The following is a 27,863-nucleotide window of genomic DNA, read 5'->3' on the forward strand; positions in this document are numbered from 1 at the left end:
ATCAAAGCTGTTGTGCTTCCCGACCAGAAGATGGCACCACAGCAGCACCGAGACTATAAAGATGTCTTGGTAATCTTGGTAATCTTACCTCTTTCTCACACACACACACACACACACACACACACACACACACACTTAGTCACACTTAGTCACACTTTTATCCCCTTACATCCACATAGATGCACATAACTACATCACCCATTTGAGCCTTGTAGCTGTCCTGATCAAATACTACAATAGAAAGGCAGCATTCTGTTGTCACCCTATTCAGGGTTTAATAGACAGGGAGTAAAAGATAGACGTGAGGAGCATAAGTGTGTGTCTAGGTGTGTGTGTGTGTATGTTAGAGGGTTAAGAAGTCGAGTGAGTGAAGGTGAAAGAGCGCAGGAAAGCGGGGACTGAGCACTGGAGATTAATTGTGAATCCATTGATGCTGTATTAAGGAACTTCTGGAGCAAGCAGAAAATACACGGGGATCGACATTTTCTGTTGCTATGCACACTGTGTGCGCCAATGCTGACACAACACACACGTATGCAGTCCACACACACACACACACAGGCACACGAGCAAAGCACTCTGTGATAACAGATACTGTAGAAGCATCAAAGGGAGATGAAGTGTAAGAAGTTTGCTTTCATCTGTGGGTCAGATGGATGGACAGAAAGACAAAAATGTAGACATAAACAAGACAACAGACAGGAGGACCAAATGCACGCACACACACATATTCATACACACACACACACACACACACACACACACACACACTCTGAGTGGCTGACTTGACCCTGGCTCAGTGCACCGTGAGATCTACAGCATACATGAGGCTAATGATCCAGAGAACATGGCTTGTGTCAGGGCTGTTCAGGTTGGCGTGAAAGCATTGTGTGTGTGTGTGTGTGTGTGTGTGTGTGTTTGCGCGTGCATGCGTGCGTGCGTGCGTGTGTGTGCAATAGAGTGTTAAGAAAGGAAACAGACTAAGAAATACTCATTCACTCAAGAAGCCAAAAGAATACGTCTTTCAGTGTGGAGCCTAATTTTCCGAAGGGGCTTGCTTACAAATATGTCCAAAATTACATAAACATAAATTACTAATCCGTTAAATGGAAAAGTCTTTTATGTTAAGATTGACTTATTTAGATGCATCATTGTATATTGGTCAAGGTCCCAACATAGATAAATTAAGTATGTAATGATTAACAACAATAACCAATTTACAACAGTTATTTATTCTTAATGACCTTCATCAAAGTGTTTACTGGCAAGAAGACAAAATCAAGAATTTGCTGTGCTGCAACTATGACAGATTGAGTAGTAAAGATAGACAAGTACAGACAGTGGCAAGTCTATTAAGGGCCCTGGTGCACACCAGTTACTAGTAAATGACGCACACACACATACAAAGTATTAGGCGTAGATAAATTCACAGGCCACTTATAATAGCATAGTGCGTTGGTATTTGTTGTCTTGGGAATGAGACTCATCAACTATTTTTGTCCAGAATCAATTTCCACACCTTAAATTTTGTAGTTCTTGTAGTTTATTAATAGATTTAGGCATATAATAAGCATATTATTGTTACTATTTCATAAAAACCCCCCATAAATATCAATATAAAACAGCTTGATTGTTGATGTAACATGAGTTCTTTGAACACAAGCGTATTTTTCAAGTTCTCAAGGTGAATCACACACCACCCGAACTGCCTCCACTATCTATATTCATATGTCTGGGTACAGATGTGTAACACAGCTGTGAATCTTCAGTATGTTGTTTTTTCCCCCCTCTTCCAAACCTGTATTGTAGTTTGTTACTAAGAGGGTTGTAACCTGCTGTCCATACAGCATACGGGTGCATGAACAGATTCTGACTGAGCTGCTTATGGATAAATGTGGCATTTCCTGATAAATTTCAAACTAAAACTCTTACTGGCTGGTGATTAAAATTCAAACAAAGTAGCAGAGTACGATGCTGCCACAGTTGGCTGATGATTGCATGCAGAGATCTAAGTGCGACTGGTGGCCACTGTATGTGTGTGTTACATGTGTGTGAATGAGAGAGGGAAAATGAGAAGGAGAGGGAGACTGATTATACCAGGGAAAGGCTTTTATAAGCCACAGGACTCCCATTACAGATCATTGAGTTTCAGACTTAGTTAAGAATATCTTTCATAATCTAATTGGGTTGCCTTTGTAATGCCATTTACCCTCTTTTTAGGCACTTTCCTCCATCTCTATGGACTCTTTAGTTATAGGACTCTGTTGTGTGTGTGTGTGTGTGTGTGTGTGTGTGTGTGTGTGTTCATATTTCAAAGTGTCACATGTAGGATTACTACAGTTGAGGCAGAAGTAAATGTGTGTGTGATAATAGGACATTTTTGAAAATGATCCTTCCCGTATCTGAATTTCATCCGGTAACTTAAGCCACCCTCACACTTCATTTACCATCAAGATGACTCTCACTTTTCATAGTATGATGAGTTAAAAACCACCAGACAAAATGCAACAGACAGAGAAGACACATATTGGCTCTTCACACACTTCAAAAGGAAAGGTAATCTGTTTGACTCTGGAAAAAACATCAACTACATTAAAGTGTAGCCTTTCTCTGGGGACGTACAGATGTGTGTGGAATTTACTCACAGCTTAAAATGTATTGCAGACTATTGCGCCGGTTATCAAGATTCCAACCAATGTACAAAATAAGATTTTATTGCCAGAAAATGTAACTCAGAAACTCAGGGAGATAGAGCAATCTATATTCAGTACACACAATGGAGCACAATGCTCATGAAATTAACTGTCCAAATCAAACCAAGTGTTCAATAAACTTCCGGACTGCTAGAGACTGACTGACTAACTGCCTGACTGATGTCTCATTGTAGGAATGCTCATGAGTGAGATGAGGCGTGCAGTAAATCGTCATTAATCAGGTGTGGTGAAATGAGCTCTTCTTGGCTGTTTTCCTCAGCTTTTTCTCTGGAGTAATGAGTGATCTTGTTGTAATTTTAAGTATCAGTTTATCCATGTCTGAGGTGGATTGATGTTCATCTGGTGGGAGGAATGGTATGGAAGTGTTTTATTAACAATATAAATAAATGTTTTTTTTTATATAGATCAACATAAGATGAAATGTATAATGTGTGGGTCACTTATGCAAAGAACCTAAAGAATGATCACCTGACTCTACAGTTCCCCTTAGACCTACATATTTGATTGATTATTTTGATGAAGACGAAATAAAACCAGAAGGCTTATTTCCATTGTGGTTTTCTAATAAAACACAAACATCAACAAAAGTTCAGATGATTCAAACAAAAAAGCAGCTGATGTTGGGGTAGCTAAGACATTATTAACTTGTTCTCTTACTTATAAACAATAAAAAATTAAGTCAAACTGAATATGCTATATTAGACTAGGCTCAATGTTTTGGTTTTCAGGCCTCCAACTTTACTGTTAAGGTTCACTCTCACCACTCTCATTAGTCTTGATTCCCCATGCAGCCGGAAGCTGTTTTCAGCGAAAAAGCTCAACCCTACCCTACCCTAGCTGTTCAGCATCAAAGCAGACAGATAAAGTAAGTTTCTACTGGTGAAGGGTCAGATACGGCCCTCAGAACTTTGTCGAGGCCAAAACAGAGCTACAAACAGAGTGAATATTGAACAATATTGGTCAGGGCCAGAAACATGACTTTCATTAACCCATTAAGGCCTAAAGCGCCTGGAAAAAAATGCCTGGAAAACCTATGGGCGATTTTCAAATGACGCCCTAAAACCTGAAGTTTTTCTGGAAATTCAACACCTACTAAATAATAGATTTTTCAGCCTCTGTAGCAGATAAAAATGAAATTCAAAAAGTATTTGAGAGCTTATACCTGTGGCTTTCATACGAAGTTGAGTTTCTTTGTCCAAACCTTCAATAAAGTTTTTTAAAAAATCAACAAACTCGGCAAATGTTACATTTGACTGAATAAAAAATCCTATGCATCATATTAATACATGCCCATTAGCAAGATGCAAACATGATATGACCACTGGAAGAACAAGACATAGTTCTCATTAACCTACTGTAATAAAAAAAATAATTATTATCATAATAATAATCATAAATAATAATAATACATTTTATATGTTGCACTTTTCAGGGTACTCAACGGCGCACAAAGTAATATAAGACATAAACAGTCATGATTTCTTATATCATCATCACAATCTATTAGCCTATTATTATTATTATTACTAATAATATATTATTAATAATATTATTATTATCTCCAGATGGCCACAAATCTGTCTGTTCTTCGGTGAAAATATGTCGTCTAAAAACATATTCCTCATCCATAAATGCCGGTCGATTGGTTCCAAGGGTTCAAAGTCCGGATCAGCAATTAAATGATCGGCGCTGTAATCATCTAGATCTCTTCCATCACTTACTGCGGAGCTCCTCCGCTATAGTCGTCTTCCGTCATGATTTCAAAGTTCTGGAAAAGTCCAATGTTGCATTGCAACACTCCCGCATGTATTCTGATCATGATTCTGATGCATTTCATTGGCCAAGAGACCGAAAATAGGTGGAAAAAAATACAAATACTACAAAATGACATATCCGCTGTCCCGGCCTTAATGGTAGAGTGACGCAACAGCGCTCCCGGTTTCAATGGTAGAAATGCGGTAATGCTTTCACGGCGTCAATGGGTTAATAGCAATGCTGTTGAGTGTCTGCTGCTCAATGTGTCAATAGGCAACTGTTTTATAGTTATAATGTCATTCAATGTCAATGTTCTATTGAGAGCTTTAGGATGAACTAACATTTTACATTTAAGTCGAGCAAAGTTGTCTACATGTATAATCTATGCAAATTTTTTGTTTTTTTGGTGTGTAATGAGAATTGCATTTTTATGAGGTCATGAGTTCATGACTACTAGACAGATTTTGATATGTTACTGGAAACGAGCGCAGGCACAAAGGCCACCAAGCTCAACATCCAACAGCTGAGCCAAGCTTGCCACAGTGTTCGTATCTTACACGGCAGCTGGATTTCCCCCGATATCACGAGATTCAATGAGATTGGACGGATCAGATTCACAAATCTTGGAGCCTGGCACAAATCTTTTCCAGGCTCCAAGTAATGCTCTGGGATGAACAAGTGGAGGTTCCGACTGATCAGTCTTGTGAGGAGCTACGGGCAGCTATGCTTGGTGACGACAAAGACGAGTGACTGTTCATTCAAAACAACAATAGCTCCATAAGAGGCTAGCATATATGCTGCAATAGCATGAGTCAGAACTGCAGATTAGTTTTTCGTTTAAAGAAAATTGGGGAAAGAACTGAAGGCTTGGTGATAGACAACCACCTGCAAAGTATTTTTCCGTCCAATGGTGAAGGTCCAATGATGGCTTCTCAGAACTGTCTGGCTGTGTCTGGTTTGACATGGAGACGGACGCAAATATGTTCCTGCTCCTGTCCATGTGGTCCAGATCATAGCTGGTGCTCATTTAACCCAGGTTAAGAATTTGCCTAAATATGTCAAACATCAAAATAATATAATTAATATTATTTATGCTCTCCCTGTTGTCCAAACACTACCTCATGTAAACATTGTCACATGACGGCGCCCAGCCAATCGCGTCTTGCAGAGCGCAATTTGTTGCAGCTGCAGCGTCTCTCCCAGTCAGAGGTGTGGGGTGACCCAACTGGCAGCTGTGTGCAGGTTCGTGTTATTCAAACTTTTGTGAACGTTCGTTCCTTTGCTTTGTTTTATACTCTGTGCGCTAAGAATATCATTGTTAATCTTCAGTGCTAACAGCTGGGCCGTCGGGAGTCTGTTGCCGCCATCGTTTATCCAAGAACTGGCCAGGTGTCCCTTTTGGAGAAAAGATGGCGAGCTAATGAAACCACGGCTCTGCAACACCACAGCATCGCAGCCCTACTGGTTTGGTAGGAGGCTGTCACAGCCTGCCCCCCACGCAACTCTTATTATACTGCCACAAATCCACTCACATCCTTTCCCTTTAAAGGACAATAATCAATGGACAATTCTTCACAAACTCTCACTTGAACCCTTGTGGGTTGTGCAGCAGTTTTGGGAATCGTGTGTGAACATCTCTGGGGATTTATTTATTTTTGTATTATGAACCTGTATGCTGTTGTGTTAAATCCTGAACCGAACCAACCTATACGCAAGTGCACTTACTTAACATATTCCAACCGGTTGCCATAACTGCATATATATACAAACTACTGTTTGTATATATTTTGGGTTTTTCTATTTTTTTCATTATATTTGTTACTGCAAATATTTTTTTTCACTTATTCAATACAAGGTACCAGCACCAACTGTTTTGTGTCCTCATTAATTGCTGACCATCAGCTCCAGCAGTCTTATCTAGACTTCTGAGCCGAGACTAGCCCATAGTTAAACCAACTTGCTACTATTAATAAATCCTTAATATTTACTAGCAAGTGCAAGTACCCGCTACATTAGTGGCGAGCTAGTGTTTTCCAGCATCTTGGAGAATTGGAGTGCATTGCCACTAGACAGTTTGAACTGGGTTGTGTATGTCTGGATATATATTGGAGACATTCCCTGTTGACTAATTATTTTTTGCTATAAATGACAGTGCAGAAACTATTTGATCAGGTAGGACAATCAGAGAGACCAAAGGGAAAGGACAAGAAAAAGTTTTTGTTTGATAATTTGTTTACCTGAATTGGATGTGACAAATGCACATTTTCCAATGCTGCAGTAGCTTTCTATTCAATCACACAGCTAGATTGAACCAGGCTTGCAGAGTCCTGTTTCATATTTATCTGTATTATTTTTATTTTAGGACAGCTTAACTTTCAGTCCCAGTTTTGATAGATATTTTAGAAACAGTGATGAGTTACCTCAGAGTTGTATTATCCCAATGTTTAGAAAAGCTAACTTGTATCCAGAAAGTCTCTGCATCATATTTCTGGGTTTAGAAAATCTGGCAGAGAGAAGTATGAGTAAAGTGCTCTATCTTTGCTCAGCAACTGCTTTGCAAACACCCTGGAGAAAAGCAGTTAATCCCCAACTGTTCAAATGAAACTGCTCATCGTCCAACAGATTGACATTATACTCACACTGGGCAGCAACCAGGTGTGAATACATATAAAATCCTGGACGTATACTTTATTTTGCATAACACACCTGCTTAAATAAATGATTTGATTTAATGCTTAGAAGTGTGAATGAAAAGTTGTGTCCTGAGCAGTATTTTACCGATGCACACAGAACATCGTTTGTCAGGCTCAGATAATTTAGTTGTACAAAACCTTGCCTGCGGTTGAATTTGCGTCTTTTTTTCATGACATCTCAAGGACTGGATCAATGGGTGCGGTAAATCAGTCACTGTGGCAGTGACTGTGTTGATATTAATCATTAGTTATTCAATCGGGGCCCCAGGAGGCAGCACGGCAGACTGAGAGACAGACAGGCAGGCAGACACATAGCAGGGTGAATCATCAGAAGGGGGGTGGGGGGAGGCTTGGGGACATTAAACAGCGTAGTCTGGGAGATCACTAAATCTCAAAGTGACAACCGACTTCCAAGTTCATGCCCAGAAGTCTTTTTCACATCAAAAATTACTTTCCATATGGAAAACTTGATGCAATTTTGATTTGATGATGATGTGATTCTCCCTGACTGCTGCACACTGGTGAGTGACAACTGGTCAAAATGTAACATGATGGGAAAAACCTATAAACATACTCAATATATGAACATGTATGGAGCTTAAAATTGTATGCATTTGAAAGTATTTTCAGACTTATACACTTCTGAACCACACAGCCACAATATTTCTGCTCGGTCATTATGCTACTTATGTCTGCACTCGCTTTTGACACAAGGATCTGCCAAAAGATAAATTCTGCATAATCGTAACCATTATGCTGTAACATGCATTTTTAAATGGAAGTGATCACCTATTACGCCCATCTTTTGTCCGTCAATCTGTCTGACGGTCTTTCTGCCCCTTTTCCTTTCACCTTGCCACTATCTGTCTGAGTCTTTCTATCAGAGACGCAGGGATGTTTTATCTGGGTAAAGTACACCACAGTAAAATCTCCCGAGACAGCCAGGGAGCTGATAGGTATCACTCTACAAACAGGCTGTTCCTCCCAGGACTCTACACAGAGATAATGTGCTGCTTTCTCTTCCTCCTATTTTCCTTTCTGTCTCTCTCTGTGTCTTTGACTCCGTATCAGACTGTCTTTCTCTTTTTTTTCCCTGTCTGTCTGCGTCTCTCTCCGCCTCTCTCTGGATGTATCTCTCTCTCTGTCTCCCTTTTTCTATCTATCGCTCTCCGTCAGGATGATCTCATGGGGATAGAGGTGTGTTACCTCTCCCAGTTGGAGATTCTGCAGATATTAGCCTTCTGTGTTCTCTCTAACCCAGGATGGAATTAGAAACACCACCCCCTGTGTGAGCGAGACGTTAGTGCTCTATTCAGGTACAGTGGAATTGCACTGGTGCGGGTATAGGTGCGTTTGCGCGCACTCATGAGGGGTGCCAGCTGTCCTACAGTGTGTGTGTGTTTAGTGCGTCACCCTGCTTTCTCTGGCCCCTGTTCCCAGCCGTGTTCGGCATATGGTAACCATGGGATACAGGCTCCAGATAAGTCTATGTATGCCACCAACTACCCTTTGACGTCATAGACCACTTCTCTTGTGCCCTCTCCTCTCCTCTGTTCCTCACGCATACACATTTTTTCTTCTTTAACCCTTGTACTATGTTGAAAAAATGTCATCCATTATGTAACAGGTCAAATTGTCCTGCACTGGTGCTTTGAGAATTCAGGAAAAAAAAGTTATTTAACCCCTTATCATGGCGGTGGATTTTTAAGGGGAGATAGCAGGTCAACAATAAATGCCACACAGAAGCGGTGCACACCATCTGAAAGCTGGGGATTTAAAGATTCATTTGAGATGCAGCACTGTGCACCGATGTGTCAAGTTGTTGTGGTATAATAAAGTACTTAATTAATCAATTAGTCAATAAAGTTAACCTATTTGGCTTCCTGAAATCCATTTCCATGCTTAACTTTGTCCCACGTTGTTGCCGCAATTTTTGGGTTGGGTTTGTAACACACATTTGGTGCTGAATTAGACTTTTTTTTTTATTCGAGAATGGATAAAAATGGTCAAAAACCCCTCCAGAATATTACATCAATACACCCAGACCTTTGGAAGAACACGGATAAAATCCATGCTTTGATTTGTTTGATTGTGTTACTAGTAGATTCCTTAGATCTTCTAGTTGCATATTAAATCAGTATTTTCTCTATAGCCTTGAAATTGAGCCCACTACAGCCTCTGAAAAAAGCAAAGATGTACTGCTGGCGGGTCAGAACATGCTGATGGATTGAATGTATTTGTTATGTGTTACAAGTATTTGATGAATAGTTCTTGCTGGTACTTGGATCTCTGCAGTGCTTTGAGTTTTATGCTAATGTCAGCATGCTAACATACTCACAATGACCTATAGCTTAGCATGCTAACATTTGCACTAAACACAAAGGAGAGCTAAAGCTCAAGGGAATGTCAAAGGAATTTTGTCATAACTTAAAAGTATTGGACAACTTCCCAATAAGCTATGAGAAGTTTTCACTGTAAACCCTGGCCTTAAGTAACGTATTGCTTATATAAAAGAGTTATATAAACCAGGCAGGGTTATATAAAATAAATGCATAGCAACAAAAATCCAACAATTTCATGATAATAATAATAATCATTCTTCCGCCAAGCAATGCAATTTTTCAGCGACATTTATCAGAGCACACACACACACACACACACACACACACACAGACAGTGGAAAGCATGTAATCAACTGAGTGCCAGAAGCAAGGACATCTCTACTTGCACTTTGGACACCAGAAAGATTGCAGGGACGATTCGTATCTATGCCCCATTTTTGCCTCTCTAGGCCAGCACCAGTGACTTTGGATAGTGGTGCTTCGCAAGCTGTGGTTACTGTAGACTGACTTGGTGCTGGCTGCTTTACAAATCCATAACAACATGGAACCAAGAAGCTCACCCCTGAGCTCACCACCGGCTACTTGTTGAGTAAGCAAGCTGCACTGTAACACAATGACATCGATAGCAATTGACAACATACCGCAAGGAAAGTGAGCAAAATAGACTAAAAATAAAAACAGCTTTCTAAAGTAACATCGGTGACTTACTGCAAATCGTTGGTGATGGAGATAAAAGGACGACGGATTGGGCAGAAACAGCAGCAGGTATTTCTCCAACGAAGGGACAGTCACAGTGTGTCCCCTGGCTGCTCAAATAGAAATCCATAGGCTCTCTTTCTTTCTTTTGCCAGTGTTCATTGGTACATTTGTTGAAAGACAGTGTTGTGTACCTCTGACAGTTGTTGTACTGGTGAATAATAAATAATTTAGGCTGCAGTTCAGTCTTAAGCTGTGCATATCCAGCTGCAAAAGATGACTAATTGGCACAGTAATACTGAAATTATAATGCAGTCATAGCTGCATGTTTATAGCAGTACTTGTCTTGGAGCGCAGCACAGCCAATCTTAATGAAGGGCTGACACTATTTGTGTATTTAACTTGAATCTAATCACAAATTGAATTACAGTGCTGATACATATCTCTGTAAATATATGTGTGCTTGCACCTCCGTCTATGCTCTCACTGGAAACATTTTGAACTCTACTCACTAATCGTTCCTTTTAGATAAGGTCAAAGAGTGCTGGCCCAGCACTGCCCTTTGAATTGGCTCACGGCAACACACTTAAAGTAATTTGTGTTCTGCTCATTTATCGAACGGTGGCATAGAAACCACTTCCTCTTGTTCCCTTATTTCCTCTCTCCCCCTTTCTCCCTCGTTGTGGCTCTGACTGAACACTTAGCCTCTTTGAATAATGTTAGTTGGTGGCCTTTGAACTTGAGTAAAGAGAACTGTGCTCTGTGACGACTGTGTCTCCTTCCTTATGCCACTTTACAGAGGATAAACCACACTGCTCTGACAGAGACGAGCTCACTAACATAAGTGAGTTGCTGGACTGAAATATAGACAAAAACAACAGTCCAGGGTCACATGGCTACATCTCCAACTAAAGCAAAGGGGACAAGCTATGGATCCAACTGCTCAAAGCCATTATGCACCTTGTCTATCCCTACGGCCTCAGCAAAAATGAGCTGAATGATTTTAGCTGTTAATATGATAATCAATTATACATGTGTCAGAACTAATGGCCTCAGCCAACACAAAAGGACATCAATGTTGAACTGAAAGACCAAAGGAATTATTAGAGGAGGCATTATTTCCCTAGGATACTAGAGAGGATTAAACTCCAGGGCTTGTGGGAGACTGGAATTGTTTTTCCTCTCCCTGGGGTTATCTCAGGTAACAACTATTCAAGTATTATTAAAGAGCTAAAAATGGCCCATACAGTTATAGCAACCTGAATTCAGGTGCCAAGGGGTATTTGCCTGTGTGTGTGTGGGTGGGTGGTGTGTGTGTGTGTACGTGCATAAGCCATGCATGTGCCTTTGCATGCATGTGTGAGAATGCCCTTGGAGACTTGTGTTTGTGTGTGCAGAGATGTGTGTGCTGACAGAGGCAGTTGGTAGCCGGGATATGTGTCTAAGAAGAAATCAGGGTGAGAAGACCTCCTTAAATGTGCACAGCGCTGCAGAAAACAACTTTGGCATTTGTGCTGGAGCACAGCAAATAAGCACCCGATAAGTAGGTCTATTTTGTCCCTGCAAACACTGCATATATTCCACTGTGTTGAGCAGTATTTTTCAATGATATTTTGTTTGTTGTGCATTCAGAATGCGCAATCTGCTCCAAATGTGGTTTGTGTCTGTCACAGCACGTGTTATCAAATCAAGTCTTTTATCTCTCCCTCTGCAGTTTTTCCACAAGACTTACTTATTTCATGCTTTATTTTGAAATGCAGGTATTAACAGACATGTACATAAACACACATGGGCCACATGCAGACACAGCAGTCACAGTACTTCACTACAGGGCATGTATATCCAGAATGCCTCCCTTCATGCGGATTGACCTCTTTCTTTTGCTCTCTGCTCTTTTATCAGCCTCCATTTTCAACCAGCCATTCAGTCTTTCATGACTGCATTGGCTGTGCTCTCTTTCAATGTAAACAAGATTTAATGTAGTGGGGCGGATTAGCTGAACAATCGTTCACTTTGTGATAAAAGCATGAAATTTGGTAGATGTGTTGGTGAATATGTTTCGAACAAATCTGGATATTGGGCCACCTCAAAAGCGCCCCCTAGTGGCCGTGGCAGGCATTTGTTATACAAATAAATCAATGATGAATAAAAACTGCCCTTTTAATAATACCAACTGGTGATGAATTGTATATTGTTGGAAAGCCTGATTAGTCACCTTTACAACGAGGTACAGCTTGTAAGGATCGTGCATTCATGGAATGAGCAACGGGGCTAAACGTGTGGGTAGCACCCCCCAAAAATGTGCATCCCCTGTGGGGCGGATTAGCTCAATAAATCACAAGAATTGTTTATTTTGTGATAGAAGCACACAATTTGGTGGATGTGTTGGTGGATATGTTTCAAACAAATCTGTATATTAGGCCATCGCAAATTCGCCCCCTAGTGGCCATAGCAGTCATTTTCTTCGTTAAAATTACAAAAAATATTTAAATTATTTCTTAAAATATTTAAAAAATGTAAACTAAATATACAAACGTAAATTAAAAAATGTAAATACACATATTAAACTAACAAAAATCCAGTTAGACACTCTTTCAGTTATTTTTCCTGCCCCACCACAATCGGGCTAGCCATCGAGCTAGCTAGCAAATGAGCTGACTAGCATTTGCTTCTTGGGACAAGCAGTGCAGTGGACTGTCCATCAAGGTATGTCTAAATATTTCATTTCACCTGTTATAATTATGAATAAAATATGCTATGAACATCATAAAGGCTAAAGAGAAAAACAATCATCATGGGCCTTGGCGGAAAAGTAAATTAGCAAGATAGCAAAAATAGGTACTTAAGCTAGCTAGTTAGCTTGGAACATGTATCAGTGGCTGTTGGGTGTGAAAGCTTAATGAGACACTGTTAAATGTGTTAAATTACTGGAATGTGGACATCCCTCCACACACACACACACACACACACACACACACACACACACACACACACTATATGTAATGTCTCCTTTGCCCATGTGGTTCTTTTTTTAAATGTATTTTATAACTCCATCACAGTTAGTCAGGCGGCTTAGGACCAGATTTGAGAAGAAAGGGACACGCCGGACAAAAGCACCAACATTTTTCCACATGCTCTCCATCACCAAAGGTTTCAACTTTTGGTAGGAGCCACTTCATCAAGATTGCAGATAGGAGACGGCAGCCATATAAGCCATAAGTCTATGAGAACCAATATATCTTCCAAGCCACTTAGAAGGTCAATGTTGGTGTCAAAATATACATTTTCTGGGTCAAAGAATCATTTAAAGCTATTGAGAATATCACTGGATGACTCACTGTAAATAATTTGTTGATCAAGATCTGACATGAGATGAAAGCGTACCCTGGATTTTTTTGAGCAGTATACGTGGCAGCTAATCCACACTCTCCCGTGAACACTGATTCCAAACAGTTTCAACTCAGGATACCCTGCTGCAGCACTTGAAGCAAGTTGCCCAGTCTGAGTGAAAATGAACATATCTATTTGATAAAATAATCATCTAGTGATATTCTCAATAGCTTTAAATGATTCCTGGACCCAGAAAATGTATATTTTGACACCAAGGTTGACCTTCTAAGTGGCTTGGAAGATATAGCATTTCTCATAGACTTTATATGGCTGCCATCACCGCAATCTTGATGAAGTGGCTCCTACTAAAAATTTAAACCTATAATGATAGAGAGTATGTGGAAAAAATGTGGTGCTCTTGTCCGGCGTGTCCCCTTTATTTGGCTAAGCCGCCTGACTAAGTCACACACCTCAGTACAAGGATTTTGCCAGAAAGAGTAACCTGCTACAAGTAACCCTAGTAGAATTTTTAAAATGTAGGATTTTTTTCTCTGTCTAAATGTGTTTTGTTTTTATTGTTGCAGATCATACAATATTGAAAACTATTTTTTCTTTTTAAGGAACAACAGAAGAATACAAGCCAAAGAGGAGGCCGTAGCCTGTGAATGGGAATATCAAGACCTAATAAAATGTTATACAAAGTTAATGTTCTTTTCTATTAGACTGTAATAAAGCTTTTGTCACTTTAACATGTCTCTAAATTATATTTGTGGTGCTGAAAACATGAAACAGCAGCTGTAGGGTAGGCAAAGCATTCCTCGCCAGTAACCACTGGCGGCCATTTTTAAAAATGGCCACAGCCATCAGAATTTATTTTGCGATGGCCCAATATCCAGATTCATTAAACATGTATTCAGCAATGAGTGTACCAAATTTGATGCTTTTATCACAAAATTAACGATTGTTCAGCTAATCCACCCCACTACACAGGGGATGCACATTTTTGGGGGGTGCTACCCACACGTTTAGCCCCGTTGCTCATTCCATGAATGCACGATCCTTACAAGCTGTACCTCGTTGTAAAGGTGACTAATCAGGCTTTCCAACAATATACAATTCATCACCAGTTGGTATTATTAAAAAGGCAGTTTTTATTCATCATTGATTTATTCGTATAACAAATGCCTGCCACGGCCACTAGGGGGCGCTTTTGAGGTGGCCCAATATCCAGATTTGTTCGAAACATATTCACCAACACATCTACCAAATTTCATGCTTTTATCACAAAGTGAACGATTGTTGTAAAATATTGAGCTAATCCGCCCCACTAATGTCTTTTTATGCATGTTCACATGTGGTGGTACTGAGTGCTCTGGACATGGGGAAAATAAGGTCAATCACCAATACTACTCATTATCCTGCAGTATAATGGCAGACATCCACAGACATGGATGACATTTATTGCTACTCTGATGATAGTTAGAGAGCACAGCAGCTGTGTCTTTGTGTCTGTTGAAGCTCGTATGATCTATGAAGTGTCTCTTCACATCGATGGCGGTGTCCTTGTGGACATACAGTAAACACAACTGGTCGGTACACGCGTAAGCATGTCCCCCGATCTGTCTCGTGCTGGTTTGAGCGATTACAGTTGTATGTGCGTGTTTGTCTTTCTCCTTCAGGCCAGCTTCTCTGTAATCTCGTCCTTACTGATCTGATGTGGGTTGAGTGCCGGTGACCTTGTGGAGTCTCTGCGGTGCCTAATGCCAAACATGCTGCTGGCTCGACTCAGATCTCGGCCACATTCACACTGCTGGCTGCTAACATCCCAGGTCTGCTTCATGTCTTCCATCCAAGGCATCAGTGCGGGGAAGACACTCCAGCATATGTCGCGTGCCAGCGATTCTCCCAGCGCTGGATGCAAAAGCGTCACATCTTGTTGAAAGTAAAAAATGTATTTGTTGTTTTTAAATTAAAGGTTTTACTATTTATTAAAACAAATATTGTGCACTTTATCCTTTCAGGGATTCTCTTCCGAGACAGTAGACATGTGTCCTGCTGTGTGCTGACTGTGTGTGACTAAAGTTGATGTGAGCATTACTAGACAGCTTCACAGCTACCTGTGTTCTTGTCCTTCCTCCCTGGCGAGAGCCACTAAGTTCACCTGAAGTTCGTTGCACTCTGTGAAATCTTGTCTACTGGCGTTTGTATTGCGATTAGCCTGCCAGGCTGCAGAAAGCCGCAGGCCCTTGAGTACTTGACTGCATTCCAAATTAGCCTCCTCTGTGTTACTTTCAACCCCCCCATGCCTTTCCCCTCTCTACTCCACTTCATCTTATAACGTTAGTTCTGGTTCCCTTTTTTCACGGTGTGTTTGTTTGCGAGAGGGTCTTTTTTTGCCCCTAGTGAAACTGTCTGTTTAGTTCATATTGCTGATGGATTGGAGAAATGCCCAGTTATTTATATCTCTTAGGGAATGGGTGGGGATAATAGAGGAAAGATAAGCAAACATTGCTTAGACCTGATCATTTTCATGCAGATCAGATATGGAGAGATGTTATCTCTGAAAAGGAAATAAATGGCTGTATCTTTATTTATTCAGCATCATTCAGGATGGTACGTTTTGAGTGTAAGTGCTGTTTAATATGGATTAGTTGGCAGGTAAATAAAACATTGTGGTGTCTCGCAGTATCAGAACATTTATAATCGCATAATTTGAAACATACTATCTGGTTGAGAATGTGTTTCTACTCAAGGCAAATCAAAACTGTGTCCACTACAATAACTAAGGTTATGCACAGTAACTGTAGTTCTAAGAAGTCCTCCAACAGGTTCTGACAGGTCAAACCATCACTGCTGAGGTCAGCTTTTTAAGCTTTTTTTTTTGAGCATCATACCTAAACTGTGGCATAAGAGTTACACTGCCTCCATCTACCTGTAGGTGACGGCTACCTTGCTCAACTGAGTTGGTTGACACTTGTGAGATTTCCACACAGACAGCGTTCCTGCTGCTGCATTGCTGCCAGCAACCCAACCCTTGTAGACAAAGTTTAGATTTGATAATGGCCATCAACAACAGAAAGAACAAAAGGCTTGTATTAACAAAATAACAGATACTGTCCACAGTTTAGCTATAGGTCGCTTAATTTGAAATGGAAACAGAAATTGTTGAGTTACATATACATCCGTCCATCTATCCTTCCGTTATTCTTAACCGTTTATCCACACTCTTGACGTGGGTCCCGTGCATCCCAGGTGACATTCTGTGAGACGCGGGACACACCCTGGACAGGTCGTCAGACTGTTGCATGGCTGACAAATAGAGACAAAAAACTATTCACGGTCTCATTCACTCCTACAGGCAATTTAGAGTCACCAATTAAAGGTGCATCGCAATAAATGAGAATATCATAGAAAAGTTTATTTATGTCAGTAATTCAGTTCAAAAAGTGAACATAATCATGATATAGATCCATTACACACAGAATGAAACATTTCATGTCTTAATTTATTTAATTTCTTCTAATTACAATGACTATGACTTACATTTAATGAAGACCTATAATCCACTGTCTCAAAAATTCTTTAATATTACAAGACCAATTTTATAATATTACAAGTCCAAAGTATGTTCAATCCGAAAATGTTGTCCTCTGAAAAGTATGTCCATCTATATGCATTCAATACTTGGTTGGGGCTATTTGACTTGAACGATTGGAAATTGACTTTTCCATGATATTCTAATTTATTGGGATGCACCTGTAAACCTTGAGTTGCATGTTTTTGGACTGTTGAAGGAAGCTGGAGTACCCAGAGAGAACCCACACTGACACGGGGAGAACATGCATTATATATTTTTTCTTGTAATGTCTCTGACATATTGGTGACTCTGAATTGCCCGTAGGTGTTAATGAGAGCATGAATGGTTGTCTGTTTCGATGTGTCAGCCCTGCAATAGTCTGCCGACCTGTCCAGGGTGCACCAATTTCAGCTGGGATTGGTTCCAGCCCCCCGCAACCCGAGTTCAGATAAGCCGTCAAGGCTGAATGGGAGTGGATAATTCTACACAGATTGACATTGGAACTGTAGTGAAAGGTGAAATGTTGCTGATATGTCAATTTGACAAATTGTCAACCACACATGTCGTGCAAATAAAAAACAAGCACCTCAAATCTCATGCCTGAGCCACACTGCTGATGCAGACTGTGGGGCTGCTCTAACCTGTAAACATCAAAGTACCAAAATAAAATGATGCACAAGCGCTGCTCAGGTAGGCAGCATGGTCTACCTCTACACAGTTGGTCAAGCCACAGGCAGACCCAGAGTCCTTATGTAACAGACGACTGTGTAAACATATAGCACCCATAGGAAAGCTACAAACACTACCATCTGGCAGACGAGCAATCCCAGGATAGCGAGCCAACACCACCAGTCATCCTGACAAGCGGGGAGGTGGAGACCTTTTTACTACACTGTACACCCCCGTAGATTTGTGCACTTTTTTTTAACCACAGCTGATGACTGAGGTATCACAAGTCTCATCACTTGGACCTTGGTGGGCTGCTGTCTGGTTTTAAAAAGGAAAATAGCAGTGAAATCCTGGAGAAGGATCTGAAACATCCTGAAAGTACAAACCACCTAATGGACATGAAGAATGCCCTCACCACCGAATGAGCCTGTTTGGATCGAGGCCGACTGTACTTCCTGTCACTGAAACAAATGAACAGCTCCTTTGAGCGTCTTAAAGAGGCTGACTGCTCCACATAGCATGTTCTACCTTGCTTATCTGTCATTTTAAGGTCAAGTGTGGATATACAGAGATGTGATCTCATAAAATCTGTTTTTAGAAAAGAGATTTTAGAAACAGATCAAACATCACAGGAACCTTATCACAGCCTGTTGGAGCACTGTAAAACTACATGAAAACGGTCAGTACATCCTTGCCAAAGCTCCTTTAAACTATGCACTGGAGCTTAAACTAAAATGTGAATATGAAAGACGCGATAAGCTTCATTTACATCATGTTGTCATGTTCCGACGCATACCTTTAATGTTGCTGAAGCACTGTATGTGCTGCAGAAAGCAGCGGTGCCTTTCATTCGTCCTTCAAAGCACTTTTTCTCAAGAATGTCTTTTTTTGTGCATTTGTGTGTTGGTGTGTGTGTTTGTTTGTGTATGTTTATGATTGTGTATTTGTCTGTGTATGTTTGTCTCTGCCTTTGTAGTCTATTGATTGGGACTGGGCAGTTCTCTCTGTTTATGTTTATCATAGTGTTGTTGGGAGGCTCACACTGGCCCACTTCTCCAGCCTGCACCCTGTTGTCCATTTGCCTCAGATCTTTCATGTTGTTTATGCCTCTGCCTTTCAAAATAAGTGCACTCTCCGGACAAGTAACAGTGTAATGTGTTACACAATATCTGTTAAAGAAAAAACACCACGCTCAAATGCATCTGACCTTCAAAAACAGCCCAACACTGAGAGAGGGAGATGGTTATGGAGGACATACAGATTAAAAGATAGAGTGGAAGACAGAGATGTATATGGCCACTTTTTAAAATAAAATGATTCCTAGCGTGAGACACTTTGGGACTACTTTTGAAAAAACTACTGTTTTTATTTTTGTTTTACACATTTTTTCTTTTTGGAATCTGGGTTGGATACAATCACTGCAGTTTCAAGGTCGGCACATAAGATGCGTGTCATCAATTCAACATTCAACCAAATGTGAAACACACTCACAATCTCCATTTCTATCATTTAGTCTGCACGTTATGGCGTTAAATAATGGCCAGAAAGGTTTAGGATATCACAGTGAAGTTTTGGATATAAAATGTTTTTCTTCATCACTTCATCCTGTTAGAAATATCTGGATTTTGTCATATTTCACTTTTGAATTTCGGCCAAAAACGTGATTTTTTACATCACAACGACTTTGACCTTTGAACACCAACATTTAATCAGACCATCTTTGAGTCCAAGTGGTGCCAAAGTTTTGCCGAAGAAGTTCCCTCAAGGTGATCCCACGTTCACATATGGATGTATTTTTCAAATGGTTGGACATCTCAAAAACAAAAGAAACAGTCACCACATTCATTTCAATGCCGCTGGTCTGTTTGACCCAGTGGGCTGCCTGGTGGAAATAGTTCAACCTGGCTCAACTTTTTGCCAGAGTTCCAAAATCTTGTTTTTTTCTTAATCCTTTAAACTCAAACTGAACTTTATGGATCTTATTTTAGGTCTCACTGGTACCTGAAGCAACACACCTCCACCAGCTCACCCCCTTGTGTTTTTAACACAAGCTGTTTTTGGTCTGAATGTGCACTTAGGGGCAAATATCTACAACCAGGCAACACACAAAGAGTTTAGAGAAAAACATCACATCTTACTTACTGAGTCCAGAAACACAAGAGGTAGCAAAAAAGGTTTAATGTCCCAAAATGAACTTAAATCTTGAAATTAAACAGTTTGAGGAAATTAAGGGTGGGAATACATCAGGACACACTCATACACACACACACACACACCAATACTGTCATCCGTGTCAGCCCTTGGGGCAGTGTGATCGGCTCGACTACAGAAATTCAGTTGCCTAGTAACGAAGTGGTTGATCCTGGGCGTGTGTGTGTGTGTGTGTGTGTGTGTGTGCCTGTGGGGCGTGGCCGGGGCAAGCTGGAGGTCAGGCCACCAAGATAATGAGTGTTCTCAATAGTCTTTACAGTATCAGTCCTTACTTGTCAGTTACCTCTTATCTGTGCTTTAGCACTGTGTAATGGAACGTTTCTATTGAATCACCAAGATATGATTGAATGTTCTGGGAAGTTAAATGGAATTTTCTTTGTTTTTCTCACACAAACTAAGACAATTTTTCAATATTTCTTACAGAACATCAAAAGCATCTCCTTCTGCATAAAGCGTGCTCGCTGTTAATTATATCTATTTGTCATTTGATTCAGTGTATTGAATTCTTTCCATGACACTGTGGTGACATTGACTCAAAAATATGAGTCAGCATAATCGATGCTCTTCATTCATTCAAAAATATTTCCAAACATTGTTCTCAGATGGTTCTAGCCTTAGGTGCAACAATTATCCTTGGTCAATAAATCAACCCTTCAAACATAACAATCAGTTTCTGTAAAATTATTAAAACACGATAATGAACTAATAGCTTGAAATCGAATTAAATATTTAGGCATGGCAACTAGGATTCATTCATCCAAAATGCTGGGTTTCTAGAGAGCAACATCAGATCAAATCAGCTCACCAGATGAACAATAGGTAATCAATCAGGCAATCACGTCAATCAGTGGCTGTATTTCTTGGCTTGCAAAGAAGGAAAAGGTCAGTGTCATTCAAAATTCTTGGCTGAAAAAAATAAAGAGAAAAAAAAATGTGACTTTCATTGTGAGGATGAACTGGTACACAGCCTCTCGTTTAGCCCAGTTTTTAATTTTTTTGTCCCATTTGTGCTCTGCTTTGAACTAATGGTAACGCTGAGAGGTGTTTTTCAAAGAAGGATTAAAAAAGCCAGATAACTCCAAAAACAATTAAACCACTGATAGTACTGCAGATCCTGGTGCTCCTGATTTGCATCTGTTACAGAAAAAGTGAATATTAGCTTTAGGAGTATGATTCAGTCATGCATATTGATGGATGATAATAATAATCTTGCTAATTCTGCTTTATGAAACACCCCCTTGGGGATGCTTTTTGTTTTTGATAACTGTGCTTTCTTTGGATAGGCTCAATGTTTTGTTTGTACGGTGTTATAGCTTTGATGGCTTCATGCTATTATGAGACTCCTTGCAATTGCAATGCAAAAATAAATGCACTCTACTGTTTCTGTCAGAACAAAAGCACTTTTGTTTTATATCATGCCGATTTCACCCCTCTAACGCTCTTAATAAGCTTGACCTTGCACGTGCATGTACTGTACATGCCCAGCTGATCAGGATAAGCCTTTCAACCCAATGTCAGGATTGGACGGATTTGATGGGTGCCCTGCTCTCCCTGGATGGACTGTTTGGTGCCTTTATCTTGGACTCTTCACTGGAGCCAGAGGCTGGAGCTGGATTCAGCACAGCTGTGGCATCATCTTCCCCTCACAGTAAGGCCCCACATCTCCTCCCCGGATACTAGTACAATGAGATCACATGGCATCAATGAGGAGCAGAGAGAGAAGCACAGGATCCTGTATTTGGCCGTGCCTCCTACTATGGCTTCCAATCCACATCTGGCTGAATGAAGTCAGCCCCTGCAGCCCACCATGGTGCTGATGAAGGTGGCAAGGATGATGGCCATGACAACTAGGAGGAGCAGCCAAACACAAGACATGGCTGTCCATGTTGCCACTTTCTGTAAGCTCCTTTAAGATGTCAACATGGTGGAAGTGGCCCTTCCTACAGTACTTAACAAGCAATGCATTATCCCAGAACAGATGACCAGTGTCCTGTTCTCTTACCCGTCCTCTGACTGGGACAGCTGGGACATCCTGATCTGACATGTGACACATGATTTGAATCATCAGATGTCAGATGGAAGCGCTGGAGAGGAACTAGCCAAGCAGCTGCTGTGAGATTTTGATTAGGTTTGATGTAGTTAACACAGTTGCCTGATGTTGTGACATGACCACGATACTGTGCAGAAAATCATGTTTCAAAATTAAAGCACTTAAGCTGGTACAAAAATAACTATGCAATCAGGAGAATGTATTCACAGTATTGAAAATACACAATTCAGAAAAATGATATTCTATATTTTTACATCATTATTATCATCATTAACCCAGTATTTTTATTTTTTTACAATAGAGCTTATTTTTATATAAACCAATGACTACTACTATTACTATTTTCGTTATGAATGAATCAATTTATTTTCTCAAGTAGGTAATAGTGAGTAATAGTGAAAAATTATATCATAAGTTCTCATAGCCCAAAGTGTCACCTTCATAATGCTTACAGCCCTGATTAAATAAAGGTTGGGACATTGTGTAAAATGTAATTAAAACAGAATGCATCAAACTCAGGATTTAGAGTGTATTCAGCAGTTTCAAGTTTAGCAGTTTCCACATAAAATGTTCTGACTTTGAACAGTTTTCAATGAAAAGTATGTAAAAGAAAAAAAGATTAGCAAGTCATTTCATTGTTTAATTTAAGTCTTAGACAATGTCCTGAATTTTTTGGAATCAGGGTTGTATTTTGTCCAACAAATGGTACAAAGTTTTAAATTATTAAAAAAAGTTCTGTCAACGGACTAATTGATTGACTGAATTTTTATATGCTCTTGGTATATTTTGAAAATCTTCATTTGTAACAGTATAAAACTGTAAAACTGTAAAAGGAACAATATTTATCTCTGAAATGTTGTGGAGTCGAAGTGGCATGAAAAGGAAAGATTCAAGTTTAGCACCAATACCTCAAATGTGTACTACAGTACATGAGAACAGTAAATGTAGTAAGTTACAGTCCACCACTGCAATGTGCAAGTTTGAATGATCTAAGAGAACGATTTCTGTAAAAAGAACATCTGTGAGTCTATGCAGACCACAGCCATGTTAACAAAAGATTTGCCTGTTGAGCCCACTAAAGATAGATCTTATTTTACTGTAAGGTACTTCAGATTAAAGCATCGTTTAAATGGCGAGCACAATCATAATCATATCATAATCCCCTCTTACATTTCTTTGTTTGCCAATAGTTGAGACACATACAAAATACATAAAAGAGTGTTTGTTTTCTGTGATCAAACAGATAATTCTTTAACAAGTAATATCTACAAAATGTCTTCAGATAATAAGAATGTGAAGGATGTCTATACCAATGATTTAAACTGGTCTTTTTAAAGTAGAAGCTATAAAGCCAACATGATCAGAGTGATTTTAAACTAATCTGTACCTGGAAACCTGGCTTGAGGCTGAATCTACACATCTTTCACATCTTTCACTCCGTCTGCTCTCTTTAGTGTGTGTGTATTTGCCCAAACTCAGAAGCCTATTGACCTGCTGTACACACCGTCTGCAGCTTTTAGTGTTTGTTGGTGTTTAAGAGAGCAAGTGTCTGTGTGTGTGTGTGTGTGTGTGTGTGTGTGTGTGTGTGTGTGTGTGTGTGTGTGTGTCATTGGCAGAGGTCGTGTCAGAGAGGTGATCTTTATCTACTTGTGTGTCTGCCTGATCATGTCCACTTGGCTCTGTTTCTGTGTCACAATTCAAGATAGTGCCTATCTGAGCGAAGGAAGACAATGTGGCTTCGGCTGCCTTTATAGATCAGAGAACAGAGGACACTTTAGATTTATCAAGATTTATACAATTACGTAAGGCAGCGTTTAACCTTGTTATGTTTGGCGTGACAAAACCAGAGCCTGGGGCAGGAGAAGCATGTTGGGAGTTAACAGTTAAGACAGTACATCACAACAGAGAAGCTTCCCCTGAGATTGAAGAGTTGTTCTGGGGAACACACACACACACACACACACACACACACACACACACACACACACACACCATCCACAACTCAATAACAAAAACAGCCCTCTTGTTGGAAGTGCATGTGTGTCTGTCTCAGGGGTTCTCATGTCCTTGTTAGCAGTAATGAAGAGTTATGAGTGTGTGAGTGGCAGTAATGACTAGCCTACAAACATGGATGTGCTATTAGGGCCACCAAATGACCAAGTATAATACGGATACAAACATAGCCATCAGCCCCTTGTTGCCATAGTGTTATGATAATAATCATATTACAACTATATTAAAGAGAGAGCAAGCTGCCCTGTCTCATCAAGCGACCAGTCACTGGATCTCAATGACCAATGTGTGGGGCGGAAAACTCATTATTATTCATAAGAGGAGAGGTCAGCTGGGGCCACAAAACACCATGAGAAATATAGATACTGAGAGTGGGTGGTGGGACAGAGAGAGAGAAAGAGAGAGAGAATGTTTTGAATGAAACAGAAAAGCTAAATTGCAGCTGAGCCTTAGAGTCTGGTGAGTCATATAGAGACAAATACAGCAGGAGAGAAATAAACAGAGGAGTAAGACATGGAGAGTAGAGGAAGGTGGGAGTGTGGGGTGAATTTTGGGAGGGAAGTAGCCTATGGTGTTTTTTAGAAATACAGGCACAGTTTTTCTCTTGGGCACCACTCTGTAGCGGTACTTTTCACTTCACAGATCCAAATGGAGAAAACAGCCAAACAAACAAGCCCAATGTAGCAGAAGCACACATGCGGAAGTTTTATATCCAACCAACGTATTTTTACATCACCGGAAAACATTATATTTTTTCACTTCCACAATTACATTCATCAGCTCAATTACCTTCATACTACACTATAAACCTATAACAATTCACGCAAAAGAAAGAGCATGTAAACAATTCAACAAAAAAAATGGAACTGGAACAGCTTGCTCCCCTCTTTGATAAATAAAAGTAATAATTGGCAGTTTCATACGTGTAATTATAGTTCGTTTTTTCCCACCAAATGGCCAAGATACACTCACTCACTCTGGGACAGATAAAAGGATCAGGCACAAAGCTTGGCTGAGGTTTTTTAGAACTGTTTCTTGTAAGTTGTTCATAGCAGCTGGATTTATAGTACGGGAGGCAAGCGGAGGAGTGGTAAGGAGAGGAAATACCATCAGGAATTTATTAAATCTAAGAACAAGACATTAGGGCAGCAGAATTCTAGTTTAATACATTCTTAGTATGTGATATCAAAGAAAAAACTACAAAAGTGATGGAGCAAAAAGGAAAAGAAAGCCCTTTCGCAACCCTGAAAAGGATACACGGTTACAAATAATAGGTGCATAGATGTAGGTGCACAATAATATACGGCTGACTGACACAAGAAATGACTCATTTATAGTAATTTATTTCAGGTTTCCTGCTGAGATTTAGAAACAGTCTTTTGGGGAAAAGGGTAATTGTAAATGTATTGCACTTGTACCACTCAAAGCACTTTTACACTCCAGCCATTAACACACAATCATACACATGTAGCTGACGCTTCCCTGCATGGTGTCACCTGCTCATCAGTAAATTAACATTCACACGCACTCACACAGTATCAGGAGCAATCTGATGTTCAGTATCTTGCCCAGGGATACTTTGACATGGCCCGGGATCGAACCACAGAATGTGGTTGAGGGCATTTCCCAGTTTGATCACACTTTTAAAATAACCCTCTCACACAGTGAAGTTCAGATTGTTTTCAACTGTTCCTGCAATAACCAGCAGGCTCTTCACTGCAAACACTGCAATATGAGGCCTGAGCTGCACAGCTCAGCTGACAAAAGAACTATGGCTGTAATTGGCCCATTTTTAAAGATTTTACCTTTTTTTTTTGTGTGGAATGATGTTTGCCTGAAATGAGCACACATGCTTGTACTGTAATTGCGTACAATTTCCTGTAAACGAACATAACAGTGATATCATTGTTAACACAACAGTGATATTTGTGCTGATCTTATCAATAGTAGCTGACTGCAAATGTTCATGAACATGATAACCTTGGAAAGAGAGAAATTGTTACTATTATTAAAACAAACAACTGCTGGTTCCGCAACTCTGGTTCCTGTTGGCATTGTTCTCGTTTTTTTTCTTCAAATCTCAAGTTCAACTGTTTTTACACACAGCAACACAGCCACAGTACAGCTCAGACTAGCAAACATATTCTTTATAGACCTGGGCTGAAATACTACTTTGAAAGTTTTATTCAGTGAGTTAAACTTGACATCCAGTTTACTGTAGGAGCTAGAAGGGCTCCAAACAGAAAAATGCCCTAGTATAAGTCTGAGTGTATGTGTGTGAGTGTGTGTGTGTGTGTGTGTGTGTGTGTGTGTCTGAGAGAGAGCGAGAGAAAGAGAGAGAGAGAGAGAGAGAGAGAGAGAAAGAGAGACAGTACTATAACTTAGGAAGGTTTGGCCACTTGGTTGGACAAATAGCGATTTATGCCTCCCCAAGATACATAAGTGATATATGGGTAAGAGTTACTTTGTGCTCTCCCATCGCTCTCTGTCTCCCTCTCTCTCTCTCTCTCTCTCTCTCTTTCCTAGTGATCGTGACTGTACTGACAAAAGCTCTCATCTGGGAAAGTTGGTTGCTCTCCATGTGCAGACACCCTGGTTGCCGGGGAAACCAGTCTAAAGTTGTGAGCAAGAGGCGGCGCAGGCCTCTGCAGTGCAGCAGAAAAACAGCAGCACAAGCCTGAACTTGGAGTGACGGCATACACAGCAGCACTCATCACGATACACACAGTCGCACAGTTCTCCCAACTCTGCGTCAGTGTCTCTCTCTCTTTCTCTCTCTCTCTCTGTCTCCCTCTCTCTCTCTGTCTCACCTGAAGATATTAAACACACACTCAACAGCTCTAGTTGGTGTGTGGGAGGGCTTCACTGTGGCTGAAGCTGTTTGCTGGTTAACATCAACAAGTCACTTGGAAATCAGAGTGAGAGGAACTCCGGGAGTAACACTGTTCAGTGTGTAGCTGGAGCGGAAAATGTGTTATTACACAAGAGCTAAGACAAAATCTGACAAATATACTAGATAAATATATTTATCCCAGAAAGAGTGAGCAGCACACAAGAGCAATTATGACTTACTCGTTTAGCTTTAATGGTAGCCTAGGATTCAAATGATCAATACTGAAGATTCACACATTGACATTGTCTTACACAGGACAGCAGGACTTACATTCACAGTCCTGTCAGTATAGTCATTTTTGTTATTTAGCTGAAAACTAAGCACAACTGGTTATTAATTTTCAAATTTTGTAAAAAAAAAAAAAAAAGTATTGGGGGAATGTCCAGGGACTCAGTCAGCAAACAACACAATTTCAATGTTAAGACATTATTTAGTAATTAAAATTAACATTTGTGTATAATGCAAGGGGATCACCAAAGTGATTACAGACCAATGTGAGTAGAATTTCTGCTCTCGGGACAATGGATGGTTAGTTAAAAAAATGTCACGACATTCCATTTATTAAATGTTGAGATATTTCAAAAGGCACCAAAGTGATTTTCCCCAAAGTGATTTTGTCTTGTTGCTCTTTTGGGCTGCAAACACAATCATCATAGGCCAGGCTTCTATCCAACTGTATCGCACATTTTAAGAAAATCGGCCAAAGAAAATGGAATCTTTGTTTCCATCCATATATGCAACTATTACGAGTTGGTTTGTTGAGATAAGCATTAGTTGGCGCCAATTCTCCAGTTGAAAAAACATTTTTGATTCAGAAGGAGGTGGTTCAGCAAGATTATGTAAAGGCTCTGACACACCTTGTTTTTGTGACCTGCACTGTTGGCACCAGTTTGGATATCCACAGTTCCACGACCAATACA

General features: G+C 40.2%; 1 long non-coding RNA gene across 2 annotated transcripts in view; it reads right to left on the bottom strand.

Annotated features, from left to right (window-relative positions):
- Positions 1-27,863, bottom strand: part of LOC131973999 (uncharacterized) — a 182,507-nt gene that overhangs the window by 49,522 nt on the left and 105,122 nt on the right. The gene's annotated exons all lie outside the window — the stretch shown is intronic.

This window comes from Centropristis striata, chromosome 6, assembly GCF_030273125.1.
Source record: "Centropristis striata isolate RG_2023a ecotype Rhode Island chromosome 6, C.striata_1.0, whole genome shotgun sequence".
NCBI classification, from domain to species: Eukaryota; Metazoa; Chordata; class Actinopteri; order Perciformes; family Serranidae; genus Centropristis; species Centropristis striata.